The sequence below is a fragment of the Pan troglodytes genome, chromosome 16 (assembly GCF_028858775.2).
Source record: "Pan troglodytes isolate AG18354 chromosome 16, NHGRI_mPanTro3-v2.0_pri, whole genome shotgun sequence".
In the NCBI taxonomy this organism is placed as follows: Eukaryota; Metazoa; Chordata; class Mammalia; order Primates; family Hominidae; genus Pan; species Pan troglodytes.
In genome coordinates this window covers 80,839,271-80,856,817 of record NC_072414.2, presented here as the reverse complement: position 1 = coordinate 80,856,817, position 17,547 = coordinate 80,839,271, and the positions used below count along the sequence as shown (strand labels likewise).

Here is a 17,547-nt window from a genome sequence, read left to right as displayed (position 1 = left end):
CTTCTTATTAATAGCGGGTTTCACTGGGAAGCCGCATGGTGGCAATAGATGGCCCCAGTTGGAGAGGGAGCAGCACCATCCTGAGGCCATGGAGGGAATGGCAGCAGGAATGGGGGTGAGCCCAACAGGGCCTGCCTCTCAGGAGCCCATGCACCAGGCACACCCCCACCGTGATTCCACGACCATGGCTAAACAAGAAGGGGCTGTATTCTTACCCTCTTACCAAAAATAGCATTTTCACCATTGAAGCTTCCCAAAGAACTCTCAGCTGTTTGCTAACCATGAAAATCAATCCTTGGAGTTCCAGAGGCGGCCAGTCCCCAACTTCCCAGTGGTCACTGTGTAACCCCTGCCCTACCTCATCTTCAGAAACCCCATCACCACTGCGCCAAACCCCAAAGGGAAGTGGAGATGAAGGAAGGGAATTAGCTATGAGCAGCTTAGAAGAGCTAACCCGGGGGTGGCTTCTCAAGCAGAACTCACATGCTTACAAAGGGGCTTCAATAGATCCTTTACCCTTTTCACTTAACACTTTTAAAAATGGTATCACGCTGGCCTAGCGCAGTGGCTCATGCTTGGAATCCCAGCACTTTGGGAGGCTGAGGCAGGCGGATCACCTGAGGTCAGGAGTTCAAGACCAGCCTGCTAACATGGTGAAACCCCATTTCTACTAAAAATACAAAAAATTAGCCGGGCGTGGTGGCGTGTGCCTGTAATCCCAGCTACTCAGGAGGCTGAGGCAGGAGAATCGCTTGAACCCGGGAGGCGGAGGTTGCAGTGAGCCGAGATGGCGCCATTGCACTCCAGCTTGGGCAACAAGGGCAAAACTCCATCTCAAAAAAAAAAAAAAAAAAAAAAAAGGTATCACTTATAAACTGGATTAACAGTGTGAAAAAAATTTAATGCCTACTGACTATATTTCCCGACTGCCTGCACACAAACTCTGACAGGTAGAGATTGCTATTGTCCCATTTTACAGACAAGAAAACTGAGGCCCAGTGAGGTGAATGACTCACTCAAGGTCATGTTGTAATAAGTAGTGCTGCTGGGTCTGATTTTTTTCATTGCACTGTTCTATCTTTTGCAAGCACCCTGAAGGAATTTTATTTTTTTATTTTATTTTTTTGAGATGGAGTCTCGCTCTGTCGCCCAGGCTGGAGTGCAGTGGTGCGAACTCGGCTCACTGCAAACTCCACCTCCCGGGTTCACGTCATTCTCCTGCCTCAGCCTCCCGAGTAGCTGGGACCACAGGCACCTGCCACCATGCCTGGCTAATTTTTTTGTATTTTTAGTAGAGATGGGGTTTCACCGTGTTAGCCAGGATGGTCTCGATCTGTGCCCGGTGCCTGAAGGAATTAAAGATTCAAATTCCTGCCACAATCCTGCACTGGGGCATGGTGTTCTTTCTTACTGTCTCATTCAAGTTGCAAAATCCATACATATTCTTGTAACTAGGCAAATATCTCCAATGCCATCTCCTGAGGTGAGCAATATTAACAGTTTTGTGAGTTTTTTTCCTACTATTTTCCTTAGGAAGATACGAATAGTTACAAATTAAAAATTCGTAGAGGGATTCCCATCTCCATTTACAAAATTTTAATTAAAAGCAAAAATCAGGCTAGGTGTGGCAGCTCACATCTGTAATCCCAGCACTTTGGGAGTCTGTGGTCAGAGGATTGCTTGAGGCCAGGAGTTTGAGACCAGCCTGTGCAACATAGGCAGACTCTGTCTCTACAAAATATTTTTAAAAATTATCTGGGCATGGTGACTCCAGCTACTCAGGAGGCTGAGGCAGGAGGATTGTGTGAGCCCGGGAGGTCAAGACTGCAGTGAGCCGTGATCACGCCACTGCACTCCAGCCTGGATGACAGAGTGAGACCCAGTCTGTAAAAACAAAAAAGCAAAAATCACATTACACAATTAGTTTGTAAACTACATTTTCCCTTAGCCACATATCATGATCATTTTGACAAGTAATATTGATTCATCTCACTTCATCTCACTCTTAATAGCAGTTCAATATTTCATAGTATAGAATATGCTATGGATTATTCAACCGTCCCCATATTGGTAGACATCCAGGGTGTTTCTAGTGATTTTTGCTATTATCAATAATATTGTGATAAACATCTCTGTAAATATTATAAACTAGTAGGCTGTAATCCCAGCACTTTGGGAGGCCGAGGCCAGCGGATCGCTTGTGGTCCAGAGTTCAAGACCAGCTTGGGCAACATGGTGAAATCTCATCTCTACAAAAAAATACTTAAAATTAGCTGAGCATGATGGCATTCGCCTATAGTCCCAGCTACTCAAGAGGCTGAGGCGGGAGAGAGAGGATCGCTTGAGTCCAGGAGGCAGAGGTTGCAGTGAGATGAGATCGTGCCACTGCACTCCAGCCTGAGCGATAGAAATGAAACCTTGTCTCAAAAAAAAGAAAAAAAAAAAAAGAAACTAGTGCTTTACTTTTGTGGGAGATAGTCCTAAAAGTAGGATAGTTAAATCAAAAGATAGACACTTTAAAACTGGACACAAACTAAATTACCAACAATAGGAGATTTAAAAAAAATTTTTTTTGGACTGGGTTTCAATTCATCACTCAGGTTGAAGTACAGTGGCGCAATCATGGCTCACTGCAGTCTTGAACTCCTGGGCTCAAGTGATCCTCCTTGCCTCAGCCTCTAGAATAGCTGGAACTCCAAGTGTGCGCCATAGAGATGGGGTCTTGCTAGGTTGCCGAGGCTGGTCTTAGACTCCGGGCCTCAAGTGATCCTCCAACCTCAGCCTCCCGAGTTACTAGGATTACAGTCGTGAGCCACCTTGCCTGGCAACAATAGAAGATTGATTAAGCACATTGCACACAATGGAATACCCACTACATAAAATGACAATTTTTAATTTATTTAGAAAAATGTTTTTTTAGAGCTGTTTAAAGAAAAGCCATGTTACAAACAGTACATATAGTATTACCCTATTTTATAAAAATATATGCAGAGAATAAAAGACTTTGAGAAAGAATAAACACTGAAATATTAACAGTGGTTGTTTCTGGGTTACAGGTGCCTTTTCTTTTTTTTTCTTTTTTCTTTTTTTGAAATGGAGTGTTGCTCAGTTGCCCAGGCTAGAGTACAGTGGCACAACCTCGGCTCACTGCATCCTCCTCTGCTGGGTTCAAACGATTCTCCTGCCTCGGTCTTCCAAGTAGCTGGAACTACAGGTGTGCACCACCAACCCTGGCTAATTTCTGTATTTTTAGTAGAGATGGGGTTTCATCATGTTGGTCAGGCTGGTCTCAAACTCCTGACCTCAAGTGATCCACCCACCTCGGCCTCCCAAAGTGCCGGGATTACAGGCATGAGCCACTGCACCTGGCCAAAGTACAATTTCTGACATGCATACATTTTGGTGGCATAGCATAAATTCTTTTTTAAAAATCCTTTTTTTTTTTTGAGACAGAGTCTTGCCCTGTCACCCAGGCTGGAGTGTAGCGGTGCTATCTCGGCTCACTGCAACTTTCACCTCCTGGGTTCAAGCAATTCTCCTGCCTCAGCCTCCCGAGTAGCTGGGACTACAGGCGTGCGTCACCATGCCCAGCTAATTTTTGTATTTTTAGTAGAGACGGGGTTTCATCATGTTGGCTAGGCTGGTCTTGAACTCCTGACCTCAGGTGACCTGCCTGCCTTGGCATCCCAAAGTGCTGGGATTACAGGAGTGAGCCACTGTGCCTGCCTTTCCTTTTCTTATTTTGGCTTGTCTATGTTTTCTACTGCCTCTGCAGCAATGTGTTAGACTCTCTTGGGCTGCAGGGGGAAGAGACCAGCTCAGGTGCTGTACTTGGCAAGGGAGTGGTCATTTCAAGGCTCCATGCGGAGGTGAGGCGTCTGGGAGGCTGGCACCTTAATTGGGAAAATGAGAGCTCTGGCAGCTTGGCAGCCGCTAGAAGCAAAGGTGTGAGCATCTCTTTACCCTGCAAAGGCAGTGGGACTGCTCTTGCTCCAAGGGGCGCCATCATAGGTGTGTCTTTGCCCATTTTTGCCTTGGCTTCTGATTCACCCTTGAGTCTCTGCTTCTCTTGTCGCTCCCAAAGCCTGTCTCCATTCTCCCCTCCTCTCGAAGGCTGTCCTCATGCATGATTCTTCCATGGCCTCTGCTTACTGCCTCCTGTGTCCACCTTCTTTGAGGGCCTTACACTCCCTTCAAATCCCCCAAGAAACACTATCTGATTGGGTGGTTAGTATTGGGAGCTGCTGTTGGTCACAGCGCTGGCCCCAGGCCATGTTAGAGGGCACTGCTCAGTCAGCAGTTGGCTGCCTTTGTTTCTATAAGGGTCCCTGGCCTGGTCAGTTCTACTAGGGTGGTGAGATTATGCTGCATGTCAGTTATCCACTGCTACTGCCATACTCTAATACGTGTATTAGTTTGCTAGGGCTGCGGTAACAAAGTACCACAAGTTACCACGGTCTCTGGGCTGGGCTGTGACAGAGCAGAAAATCAAAGCTGCCCACAGGCTGGGTACAGTGGCTCATGCCTGTAATCCCAGCACTTTGGGAGGCTGAGGTGGGCGGATCACAAGGTCAGGAGATCGAGACCATCCTGGCGAACACAGTGAAACCTCTTCTCTACTAAAAATACAAAAAATTGGCCAGGCGTGGTGGCACGTGCCTGTAGTCCCAGCTACTCAGGAGGCGGAGGCAGGAGAATCGCTTGAACCCGGGAGGCAGAGGTTGCAGTGAGCCGAGACCATGCCACTGTACTACAGCCTGGGCAGCAGAGTGAGATTCCATCTCAAAAAAAAAAAAAAAAAAAAGCTGCCCACCAAATACTAGCTCCCTTCCTGGACTATGTTTTCATAGGTCTAGTCTAAGACACCCTGAGGTGGAAAGAATTTCCTAGAGAAGACAAAATGTCTTGGAGAAAGGTGAAAGGCAAAGGGTACCTCCCCTCAGGGAAGGGGCGCCATGAGGAGGGAGAGGTCTGTGGCTTAAACCACAGAAATGTGTTGTTTCACAGTTCCGGAGGCTGAAGTCTGAGATCAGGGTATTGGCTGGATGGGCTCCCTGTGAGCTCTGTGAGGATCTGTTCCATGCTGCTCCCCTGCTTGTGGTTTGCAGGCAATCTTTCGAGTTCCTTGGCTTGTAGAAACATCGTCCAATCTCTGCCCTCATCTTCACATGGCCTTCTCCTTGTGTGTGTGTCGTGTGTGTGTGTGTCTGTGTGTGTGTGTGTCTGTCTGTCTCTGGGTCCAAACCCTCCTTTTTAATAAAGACAGCAGTCATATTGAATTAGGGATTAGGAGGCATTTACATCAAACAGTACTGCTTTGGCCACCATGAAATTCTAAGATTAGCCTGCCTGCTGATTTGGTAGTAATTTAGAATTTATTTCATCACTTTCTCCTGAATACTCTAATATGTAATTATACATGTATGTCAGCTGATAGTTTTGCCGTTAAATGCAATTAGAATCAGCCTTATGATTTCTCAAATTTAATCTCCTCCTAAACCATTCCATACCCCAGACAAAAAAGACCTTGACCTAGGGCAGGTCCAGCCCCACAATGAGGTGGGCCACAGGGCTCCCATCTCCCTGAAATCTGAACTAAGTAATGCTATGAGTAACCTAGTTGAATAATACTGTGGGGGTAAATCTGTTTCCATCATCTGGCCTAAGATCTCAGCCTCCATGTATGGTATTGTTCCCATGGGAAAATGCATTCCAAATTCCAAACGACTGATTTGCATGTGAACTTTCACTCTGGAAGTTAGTGACTGCCAGAATATATTCTCCTGTGGCTCAGTCTACCAATAGCTTCTCACGAGTCCTGTTCTCTGTCCACCTCCTCACCTCCCACCTCCCCTGTATGTACCCTCAATATTGACATGGTACCTCTATTAGTTTGTTCTCATGCTGTTAATAAAGACATACCTGAGACCGGGTAATTTATAAAGGAAAGAGGTTTAATTGACTCACAGTTCCAGATGGCTGGGGACACCTCACAATCATGGCGGAAGAGCAAGGGATGTCTTACATGGCAGCAGGCAAGAGAGAGCATCTGCAGGGGAACTCTCCTTTATAAAACCATCAGATCTTGTGAGACTTCTTCACTATCATGAGAACAACATGGGAAAGACCCGCCCCCATGATTCGGTTATCCACCAGGTCCCTCCCATGACATGTGGGAATTGTGGGAGCTACAATTCAAGATGAGATTTGAGTCGGGGCACAGCCAAACCATATCAGTACCTCAAAGTGAAGCCTCATCCAGGTGTTCTCTGTCCCTCCCTTGAGCCATTGTATCCTTAGGCCTGAGCTACGGTGTTCATCTTGCTTTACCTGGGTTATAGAGAGCTGTGCATGAGAGTCTTGACCCTCTTACAAAATCTTAGGATTCTTGAGAGTGAAACTGTATTTCCCACATCTTTGTATCCTTCCAGGAAGAGTATGAGGTATACAGGATTTATGAAACATCTACTATGTGCCAGGCTCTGAAACAGTGCTTTCTAGCATACTTATTATTATTATTATTATTATTGAGACAGAGTTTCACTCTTGTCACCCAGGCTGGAGTGCAGTGGCATGATCTTGGCTCACTGCAACCTCCGCCTCCTGGGTTGAAGCAATTTACCTGCCTCAGCCTCCTGAGTAGCTGGGATTACAGGCATGCACCACCACGCCCAGCTAATTTTTGTATTTTTAGTAGAGATGGGGTTTCGCCATGTTGGCCAGGCTTGTCTCCAACTCCTGACCTCAGGTGATCCACCCACCTGGGCCTACCAAAGTGCTGGGATTGCAGGTATGAGCCACTGTGCCTGACCTATTTTTTTTTTTTAACTTATCTTCCAGATTTTAGCCCAGGACCTGGTACATAGCAGATGCTCAGCAGATCATTCTCAAAAAGGTTTTAAATCCCCAGCCTGCATGCAGCCTCCTTTCCCTCAGTCTCCTGGCCACTTGTGCATGTTTTCTCCAAGCTCCCTAACTCATGGGGGTAACTCAGGCTGCCCTTGCCTTCCTCAGGGCTGAGGGAACTGGGCAGGTGGCAAGATTAGCAACCTAGAAACAGTTGACTGGCATCTGAGGGAAAGCCAGCCCTCTCCTCTCCACCTCCCATCCCAGCAGATGGGTTCTAGTGAGTTTGTGGGCTCCCTTGCTCCAACAAGAACGGGAACAGATTGGAACCCCAGGACTCACAATGTGGGAACACGTGCAGTGGGTGGAAATGTCAGTTCACACACTCAGGTGCACATGAAGTTTAACTTTGTGTTTTACAAATCAGCTAGTCTGCTAAACTGGGGGGAACTTAACCCCGGTTCTTGAAGATGTGTTCCCTGCTCCTCCCTCACCCATAGCCCTATGGTTGTTCTCTGGGTCTGGAATCTTAGGCTGTGTGCAAAGCATTTCTTCACTGGACACATGTCCACATGGTTGCTGCTGAGACATCCGCCATCCCTGCTCCATAGGCTCAGGCCTAGAGTCTCGGCAAATTCCATCTAAGTGACCCCCGCCCCATGACACTCTTCTGTGATCCTTCTCTGGGTTCATGTGTGTGGCTTCTGGGGTCTACTAGGGAGACAGGCCAGGTCTGCTCTCTTCCTGGGACCCATGACCTCTCCCTCCTCATAGCCCCTCTGCCCTGGGTGGATGAACCCTTTGTCTTTCATCTTTCTCCAAGACATTTTGTCTTCTCTATGAAATTCTTTCTACCTCAGGGTGTCTTAGACTAGACCTATGAAAATGTAGTCCAGGAAGGGAGTTAGTGTTTGATGGGCAACTTTTATTTTCTGCTCTGTCACAGCCCTGCCCAGAGACAGTGACCACAGAGCCCACTATTTGCACATTTGGAGGAATAGAAAAGAGAAAAATACCGGGGAGGAGCCAAGATGGCAGAATAGGAACAGCTCCGGTCTACAGCTCCCAGCATGAGCGACGCAGAAGATGGGTGATTTCTGCATTTCCATCTGAGGTACCGGGTTCATCTCACTAGGGAGTGCCAGACAGTGGGCGCAGGTCAGTGGGTGCGCGCACCCTGCGCGAGCCGAAGCAGGGTGAGGCATTGCCTCACTCGGGAAGCGCAAGGGGTCAGGGAGTTCCCTTTCCTAGTCAAAGAAAAGGGTGCCACCTGGAAAATCGGGTCACTCCCACCTGAATACTGCGCTTTTCCCACGGGCTTAAAAAACGGCGCACGAGGAGATTATATCCCGCACCTGGCTTGGAGGGTCCTACGCCCACGGAGTCTCACTGATTGCTAGCACAGCAGTCTGAGATCAAACTGCAAGGAAGCAGCGAGGCTGGCGGAGGGGCACCCGCCATTGCCCAGGCTTGCTTAGGTAAACAAAGTAGCCAGGAAGCTTGAACTGGGTGGAGCCCACCACAGCTCAAGGAGGCCTGCCTGCCTCTGTAGGCTCCACCTCTGGGGGCAGGGCACAGACAAACAAAAAGACAGCAGTAACCTCTGCAGACTTAAATGTCCCTGTCTGACAGCTTTGAAGAGAGCAGTGGTTCTCCCAGCACGCAGCTGGAGATCTGAGAACGGGCAGACTGCCTCCTCAAGTGGGTCCCTGACGCCTGACCTCCGAGCAGCCTAACTGGGAGGCACCCCCCAGCAGGGGCAGACTGACACCTCACACGGCCGGGTACTCCAACAGACCTGCAGCTGAGGGTCCTGTCTGTTAGAAGGAAAACTAACAAACAGAAAGGACATCCACACCAAAAACCCATCTGTACATCACCATCATCAAAGACCAAAAGTAGATAAAACCACAAAGATGGGGAAAAAACAGAGCAGAAAAAATGGAAACTCTAAAAAGCAGAGCGCCTCACCTCCTCCAAAGGAACGCAGTTCCTCACCAGCAACGGAACAAAGCTGGACGGAGAATGACTTTGACGAGCTGAGAGAAGAAGGCTTCAGACGATCAAATTACTCCGAGCTACGGGAGGACATTCAAACCAAAGGCAAGGAAGTTGAAAACTTTGAAAAAAATTTAGAAGAATGTATAACTAGAATAACTAATACAGAGAAGTGCTTAAAGGAGCTGATGGAGCTGAAAACCAAGGCTCGAGAACTACGTGAAGAATGCAGAGGCCTCAGGAGCCAATGCGATCAACTGGAAGAAAGCATATCAGCGATGGAAGATAAAATGAATGAAATGAAGAGAGAAGGGAAGTTTAGAGAAAAAAGAATAAAAAGAAACGAGCAAAGCCTCCAAGAAATATGGGACTATGTGAAAACACCAAATCTACGTCTGATTGGTGTACCTGAAAGTGACGGGGAGAATGGAACCAAATTGGAAAACACTCTGCAGGATATTATCCAGGAGAACTTCCCCAATCTAGCAAGGCAGGCCAACATTCAGATTCAGGAAATACAGAGAACGCCACAAAGATACTCCTCGAGAAGAGCAACTCCAAGACACATAATTGTCAGATTCACCAAAGTTGAAATGAAGGAAAAAATGTTAAGGGCAGCCAGAGAGAAAGGTCGGGTTACCCTCAAAGGGAAGCCCATCAGACTAACAGCGGATCTCTCGGCAGAAACTCTACAAGCCAGAAGAGAGTGGGGGCCAATATTCAACATTCTTAAAGAAAAGAATTTTCAACCCAGAATTTCATATCCAGCCAAACTAAGCTTCATAAGTGAAGGAGAAATAAAATACTTTACAGACAAGCAAATGCTGAGAGATTTTGTCACCACCAGGCCTGCCCTAAAAGAGCTCCTGAAGGAAGCACTAAACATGGAAAGGAACAACCGATACCAGCCGCTGCAAAATCATGCCAAAATGTAAAGACCATCAAGACTAGGAAGAAACTGCATCAACTAACGAGCAAAATAACCAGCTAACATCATAATGACAGGATCAAATTCACACATAACAATATTAACTTTAAATGTAAATGGACTAAATGCTCCAATTAAAAGACACAGACTGGCAAATTGGATAAAGAGTCAAGACCCATCAGTGTGCTGTATTCAGGAAACCCATCTCACATGCAGAGACACACATAGGCTCAAAATAAAAGGATGGAGGAAGATCTATCAAGCAAATGGAAAACAAAAAAAGGCAGGGGTTGCAATCCTAGGCTCTGATAAAACAGACTTTAAACCAACAAAGATCAAAAGAGACAAAGAAGGCCATTACATAATGGTAAAGGGATCAATGCAACAAGAAGAGCTGACTATCCTAAATATATATGCACCCAATACAGGAGCACCCAGATTCATAAAGCAAGTCCGGAGTGACCTACAAAGAGACTTAGACTCCCACACATTAATAATGGGAGACTTTAACACCCCACTGTCAACATTAGACAGATCAACGAGACAGAAAGTCAACAAGGATACCCAGGAATTGAACTCAGCTCTGCACCAAGCAGACCTAATAGATATCTACAGAACTCTCCACCCCAAATCAACAGAATATACATTTTTTTCAGCACCACACCACACCTATTCCAAAATTGACCACATACTTGGAAGTAAAGCTCTCCTCAGCAAATGTAAAAGAACAGAAATTATAACAAACTATCTCTCAGACCACAGTGCAATCAAACTAGAACTCAGGATTAAGAATCTCACTTAAAACCGCTCAACTACATGGAAACTGAACAACCTGCTCCTGAATAACGAAATGAAGGCAGAAATAAAGATGTTCTTTGAAACCAACGAGAACAAAGACACAACATACCAGAATCTCTGGGATGCATTCAAAGCAGTGTGTAGAGGGAAATTTATAGCACTAAATGCCCACAAGAGAAAGCAGGAAAGATCCAAAATTGACACCCTAACATCACAATTAAGATAACTAGAAAAGTAAGAGCAAACACATTCAAAAGCTAGCAGAAGGCAAGAAATAACTAAAATCAGAGCAGAACTGAAGGAAATAGAGACACAAAAAACCCTTCAAAAAATTAATGAATCCAGGAGCTGGTTTTTTGAAAGGATCAACAAAATTGATAAACCGCTAGCAAGACTAATAAAGAAAAAAAGTGAGAAGAATCAAATAGATGCAATAAAAAATGATAAAGGGGATATCACCACCGATCCCACAGAACTACAAACTACCATCAGAGAATACTACAAACACCTCTATGCAAATAAAACTAGAAAATCTAGAAGAAATGGATAAATTCCTCGACACATACACTCTCCCAAGACTAAACCAGGAAGAAGTTGAATCTCTGAATAGACCAATAACAGGACCTGAAATTGTGGCAATAATCAATAGCTTACCAACCAAAAAGAGTCCAGGACCAGATGGATTCACAGCCGAATTCTACCAGAGGTACAAGGAGGAACTGGTACCATTCCTTCTGAAATTATTCCAATCAATAGAAAAAGAGGGAATCCTCCCTAACTCATTTTATGAGGCCAGCATCATCCTGATACCAAAGCCGGGCAGAGACACAACCAAAAAAGAGAATTTTAGACCAATATCCTTGATGAACATGGATGCAAAAATCCTCAATAAAATACTGGCAAACCGAATCCAGCAGCACATCAAAAAGCTTATCCACCATGATCAAGTGGGCTTCATCCCTGGGATGCAAGGCTGGTTCAATATACGCAAATCAATAAATGTAATCCAGCACATAAACAGAATCAAAGACAAAAAACACATGATTATCTCAATAGATGCAGAAAAGGCCTTTGACAAAATTCAACAACTCTTCATGCTAAAAACTCTCAATAAATTAGGTATTGATGGGATGTATTTCAAAATAATAAGAGCTATCTATGACAAACCCACAGCCAATATCATACTGAATGGGCAAAAACTGGAAGCATTCCCTTTGAAAACGGGCACAAGACAGGGATGTCCTCTCTCACCACTCCTATTCAACATAGTGTTGGAAGTTCTGGCCAGGGCAATTAGGCAAGAGAAGGAAATAAAGGGTATTCAATTAGGAAAAGAGGAAGTCAAATTGTCCCTGTTTGCAGATGACATGATTATATATCTAGAAAACCCCATTGTCTCAGCCCAAAATCTCCTTAAGCTGATAAGCAACTTCAGCAAAGTCTCAGGATACAAAATCAATGTACAAAAATCACAAGCATTCTTATACACCAACAACAGACAAACAGAGAGCCAAATCATGAGTGAACTCCCATTCACAATTGCTTCAAAGAGAATAAAATACCTAGGAATCCAACTTACAAGGGATGTGAAGGACCTCTTCAAGGAGAACTACAAACCACTGCTCAAGGAAATAAAAGAGGATACAAAGAAATGGAAGAACATTCCATGCTCATGGGTAGGAAGAATCAATATTGTGAAAATGGCCATACTGCCCAAGGTAATTTATAGATTCAATGCCATCCCCATCAAGCTACCAATGACTTTCTTCACAGAATTGGAAAAAACTACTTTAAAGTTCATAGGGAACCAAAAAAGAGCCCGCATTGCCAAGTCAATCCTAAGCCAAAAGAACAAAGCTGGAGGCATCACACTACCTGACTTCAAATATACTACAAGGCTACAGCAACCAAAACAGCATGGTACTGGTACCAAAACAGAGATATAGATCAATGGAACAGAACAGAGCCCTCAGAAATAACGCCGCATATCTACAACTATCTGATCTTTGACAAAGCTGAGAAAAACAAGCAATGGGGAAAGGATTCCCTATTGAATAAATGGTGGTGGGAAAACTGGCTAGCCATATGTAGAAAGTGAAACTGGATCCCTTCCTTACACCTTATACAAAAATCAATTCAAGATGGATTAAAGACTTAAATGTTAGACCTAAAACCATAAAAACCCTAGAGGAAAACCTAGGCTTTACTATTCAGGACATAGGCATGGGCAAGGACTTCATGTCTAAAACACCAAAAGCAATGGCAACAAAAGCCAAAATTGACAAATGGGATCTAATTAAACTAAAGAGCTTCTGCACAGCAAAAGAAACTACCATCAGAGTGAACAGGCAACCTACAAAATGGGAGAAAATTTTCACGACCTACTCATCTGACAAAGGGCTAATATCCAGAATCTACAATGAACTCAAACAAATTTACAAGAAACAAACAAACAACCCCATCAAAAAGTGGGCGAAGGACATGAACAGACACTTCTCAAAAGAAGACATTTATGCAGCCAAAAAACACATGAAAAAATGCTCACCATCACTGGCCATCAGAGAAATGCAAATCAAAACCACAATGAGATACCATCTCACACCAGTTAGAATGGCAATCATTAAAAAGTCAGGAAACAACAGGTGCTGGAGAGGATGTGGAGAAATAGGAACACTTTTACACTGTTGGTGGGACTGTAAACTAGTTCAACCATTGTGGAAGTCAGTGTGGCGATTCCTCAGGGATCTAGAACTAGAAATACCATTTGACCCAGCCATCCCATTACTGGGTATATACCCAAAGGACTATAAATCATGTTGCTATAAAGACACATGCACACGTATGTTTATTGCGGCATTATTCACAATAGCAAAGACTTGGAACCAACCCAAATGTCCAACAATGATAGACTGGATTAAGAAAATGTGGCACATATAAACCATGGAATACTATGCAACCATAAAAAATGATGAGTTCATGTCCTTTGTAGGGACATGGATGAAATTGGAAATCATCATTCTCAGTAAACTATCACAAGAACAAAAAACCAAACTCTGCATATTCTCACTCATAGGTGGGAATTGAACAATGAGATCACATCGACACAGGAAGGGGAACATCACACTCTGGGGCCTGTTGTGGGGTGGGGGAAGGGGGGAGGGATAGCATTGGGAGATATACCTAATGCTAGATGACGAGTTAGTGGGTGCAGCACACCAGCATGGCACATGTATACATATGTAACTAACCTGCACATTGTGCACATGTACCCTAAAACTTAAAGTACAATAATAAAAAAAAATAATTTAAAAAAAGAAAAAAAAAAGAAAAGAGAAAAATACAAAGAGGAGGGGAACAAAACTCATAGATGAATATATCAAAATATTTATCCCAACCTGATATACCTTGTAGATTGCCTTCAACTCTAGATCTCCTCCTCCTCCTTCTTCTCCTCTTCCTCCTCCCCCTCCTCCTTCTCCCTCCTCTTCCTCCTCCTCTCCTCCTCCCCCTCCTCCTTCTCCTCCTCCCTCTCCTCCTCCTCCTTCTCCTTCCTCCTCCTCCTCGTCTCCTCCTCCTCCTCTCCTCCTCCTTCTTCCTCTTCTTCTTTTCTTCCTCTTCCTCTCCTCCTCCTTCCCCTTTCCCTTCTTCTTCCCTCCTCCCTCCTCCTCCTCCTCCCTCTTTCTTTTCCTCCCCCTCCCCCTTCTTCCTCTCCTTCTCCTTCTCCTCCTCCTTCTTCTTTAAAAAAAGATAGGGTCTTGATCTGTTGCCCAGGCTGAAGTGCAGTGGCACAAACATAGCTCACCCTAACCTTGAATTCCTGGGCTAAAGTAATCCTCCCACCTCAGCCTCCTCAGTAGCTGGGACTACAGGCATGAGCCACCATGCCCAGCCCAAACCCCAGCTCTTCTGCTGAAAGCAAACTTGCCCCCTTAGGGTGCTAGAAGAGCTCAGGCAGGGTTGGCTGCCACCTTCTGAGGGACTGTATGTCTTACTGCTGTCTGTCTTCTCCACAGCCCTGTTGGTTACCTTTTCCTAGCTACTTCCATGGTTTTGGGAAGAAAATTTGTCAGAATGGTGAAGGGAGGGCCCCTGGGGCTCATCCCAGTGGTCAGCATAGGCATCAAAGCAGATTATGGCAAGCCCTGGAATATGTACTAGTGGAGGAAACCAACGGTGCTGGGCAAATTAAGAAAGAAGGTATAGGCCGGGCGCCGTGGCTTATGCCTGTAATACCAGCACTTTGGGAAGTTGAGGCGGGTGGATCACTTGAGGCCAGGAGCTTGAGACCAGCCTGGCCAACACAGTGAAACCTTATCTCTACTAAAAATGCAAAAAAAGAAAAAAAGAAAAAAAAATTAGCCAGGCTTTGTGGCACACACCTGTAGTCCCAGCTACTTGGGAGGCTGAGGCATGAGAGTCACTTGAACCTGGGAGGCAGAGGCTACAGTGAGCCAAGATCACCCCACTGTACTCCAGTCTGGGCGACAGAGCAAGACTCTGTCTCGAAAAAGAAAAGAAAAAACAAAAAGTCTCCAAAAAATAAATAAATAAATAAATAAAAAAGAAAGAAAGAAAAGGAAATGAAAAAGAAAGAGAGAAGGTATAAATTTCCAGGAGGGAAGTAACCAGGACAGGAAGTCTTCATGGACGATGTGGCACTCGGTGTAAGGATTTAGAAGAGATAAGAGGGAGGGAAGGCAGGAATGATGGTCTAATTGGGGAGCAGAGAGGGTGTACTTGGAGCATGTGCTTCAATAAGAAAAGTGTCTCAGTTTTTAAGCTAATGTTGACCTGGTAAAAAGATGTTTGAGGGAGTAGGGTAAAAGCAAGACTATAGTGTTATGGAGAAGGTGGCTGAAATCCTCAATAGTGTCACTGAGTGGTCCTAAGCAGGCTCTGGATCCAGGCTGCCAGGGTTCAAATCCTGGCTATGCTATGCAGCTGCTGCATGTTCTTCAGCAGGTTACAAAACCCCTCTGTCCCTTGAGTCCTCAGCTATGATGTGGAGACAATAATGTACTGGTGTCCAAAAGTGGCTATGAGGATAAGTTTAGAAGTTTTAGACGTATAAAGGGCTTAGATGAGTGCTCGGCACATAGTAATGCTCACTGTATGTTTAGCAATAATGGTGATGGTGATGGATAAGATAATGATGGACGCCCCTCCCAACCAAACACCCGGGTGACCTCTGGTTCCGACCCCCTCCAGGCCCTCCTGCCCTGATGTTTGACCTCAGCTATGCCTCTGATTCCAGGTAGGGGAAGATGCTTATGCCCTTCCAGGTCTCAGGTTGCTTATACTGTGACCATCTGACCCCTAGCAATGCTGTCTCAGCCCCTCCAGGCCAGGTCTGGGTGCCGTGGGCCCTGCTGATGAGGTGGTGTGTCATGCCTGGTCAGCAGGGCAGACCGAGGGGCAGAGCTGCTTTCCCCAGCAGGGGAATAGAGTTGCGCCTTGCCTCAACTCTGCCTCTCACTGGCCTCAGTTTTCTTCTTAGTGGCCTCCTAGGACATCTACCCAGATGCCCGGACAGAGGCACAGGCTTGGCTCAGGTCTTCCAGCCAATGAATAGCCAAGGCCGGATTCACACTAGGACAGTCTGGCTTTTAACTGCTGCACTAAGAGTCACTGCAGTAGATGCAGACATCAAGGAAGGTTCCCAGAGTCCTGGTGCCTCAGTGCCCTTAGGCGGGTGAATACTGATGGGTGGAGACAGAATTGTTACAAATATATAATAAATAAGTTATAGTAAAGCAGAATTCAATCCAAAACTCAGAAGAAAAGCAGTCCCCTCCATTCTATTGCAAACCACCTCTAAACTTCGTGGCTTAAAACCACAAAACTCACATTTGCTCATGATTCTGCAACGTGGGCAGAGCTCGGCAGCGGCAGTTCATCTCTGTTCCACATGGCATCAGCTGAGGCTGCTCCACCGAGGCTGCAGGATCCAGCAGAATGGCACACTCACGTCACTGGAAGTTGATGCTGGCTGGCAGCCAGGGCCTCCTCTTGGCCTCCTTACATAGTTAAGTTAAACTTCTGCAGCACAATAGTTGGGTTCCAAGTGGGAGCATCCCAGGAGGAAGCATCCCAGGCCAGGGGTAGGCGCTTTTCAAGCCTCTGCTGGCATCTTCTTGCTAGAGCCCTATTGGCCAAAGCTTGTCAGCTGACCAAGCCCAGAGTCAGTGTGGGAGGAGACTACACACAGTGGTGAATACTGGGAGCTGTGGTTTACCGAAGTGTCTGTCTGTCTGAACTTCTTTTTCCTAAGGCTCGCTTTGGTGCTCCTGACACTCTCCCATCAGCCTCCTCTGAAACCTGGTTCCATCCAGTATCCTCTCTCTCACCTCGTCCATTGCTCCTTCTTCAACGAATCCCTCCTTTCAGCCAACAGACCCACTCAAGCCACAGCTATCCCCAAACAGCTCCGTTCAGCCCTGCGTCTCCCTCAAGTTGCCATCCTGTCTCCCTCCATTCCTTTGCTTCCAAAACCCTTCAAATAGCTGCTGAATGCTGGAAGCAGAAAAAGTTCCCTAAAGCCAATTTGCTACATTTATGAAATATTCTAGGCTGGGCACTGTGGCTCACGCCTGTAATCCCAACACTTTGGGAGGCCAAGGCGGGCGGATCACAAGGTCAAGAGATCAAGACCACCCTGACCAACATGGTGAAACCCCGCCTCTCCTAAAAATACAAAAATTATCTGGGTGTGGTGGCAAGCACCTGTAGTCCCAGCTTCTTGGGAGGCTGAGGCAGGAGAATCGCTTGAATCCAGGAGGCAGAGGTTGTAGTGAGCCAAGATCGTGCCACTGCACTCCAGCCTGGCAACAGAGCCAGACTCTGTCTCAAAAAAAAAAAAAAGAAAAGAGAGAAATATTCTGATTTGTCCATTCTAAAGAATTTTTTCTTTAATGTTTTCAATGAATACGAATATATACTGTTAATGAATGCATTAGTAAATATATTCAAGAATATAC

General features: G+C 45.6%; 1 long non-coding RNA gene across 1 annotated transcript in view; it reads right to left on the bottom strand.

The window, feature by feature from the left end:
- Positions 1-16,717, bottom strand: part of LOC104002420 (uncharacterized) — a 36,366-nt gene extending 19,649 nt beyond the window's left edge. Inside the window, exon 1 of the long non-coding RNA XR_674721.4 lies at positions 16,418-16,717. This is a non-coding gene — a long non-coding RNA (uncharacterized LOC104002420). The remainder of the gene's footprint in view (positions 1-16,417) is intronic.
- Between the last annotated feature and the right edge of the window lie 830 nt (positions 16,718-17,547).